Source organism: Brassica oleracea, chromosome C9, assembly GCF_000695525.1.
Source record: "Brassica oleracea var. oleracea cultivar TO1000 chromosome C9, BOL, whole genome shotgun sequence".
NCBI lineage: Eukaryota > Viridiplantae > Streptophyta > Magnoliopsida > Brassicales > Brassicaceae > Brassica > Brassica oleracea.
This window is the reverse complement of record NC_027756.1, coordinates 5,405,863-5,406,377: the sequence shown is the minus strand read 5'-3', so window position 1 is coordinate 5,406,377 and position 515 is coordinate 5,405,863.

Below are 515 nucleotides of genomic sequence, written 5' to 3'. Positions count from 1 at the left end.
GCCTCAAGATCATGAACAAGTGATTGGAGATGATGGCGAAGGGGATCCCATCATGGATCCGAATGGTGATGAAGGTGAAGAAGAAGTTCAAGTGGAGCCATAGGAAGAACATGAGCCAAGAAGGTCTGGAAGAGAGACAAGACCATCTGTAATATATTATCGAGAAAAGTACGTTAATCTTACAGATGAGGGGGAGACTCAAAGCTATGAGGAGGCCATAGGAGACACTCATAGAGATGAGTGGGTTGAAGCTATGCAAGATGAAATGCAATCCTTGCATGATAATCACACTTATGAGCTGATGAAGCTACCAAAAGGAAAGAGAGCCTTGAAGAACAAGTGAGTGTACAGGTTGAAGTATGAGGAGAGAATCTCAAATCCAAGATACAAAGCTCGATTGGTTGTGAAAGGATTCAACCAGAAGAAAGGCATAGATTTTGAAGAAATATTCTCTCCAGTGGTGAAGATGTCCTCTATCCCGAGTGGTTCTTGGTCTAGCAGCGGTTCTAGACTTG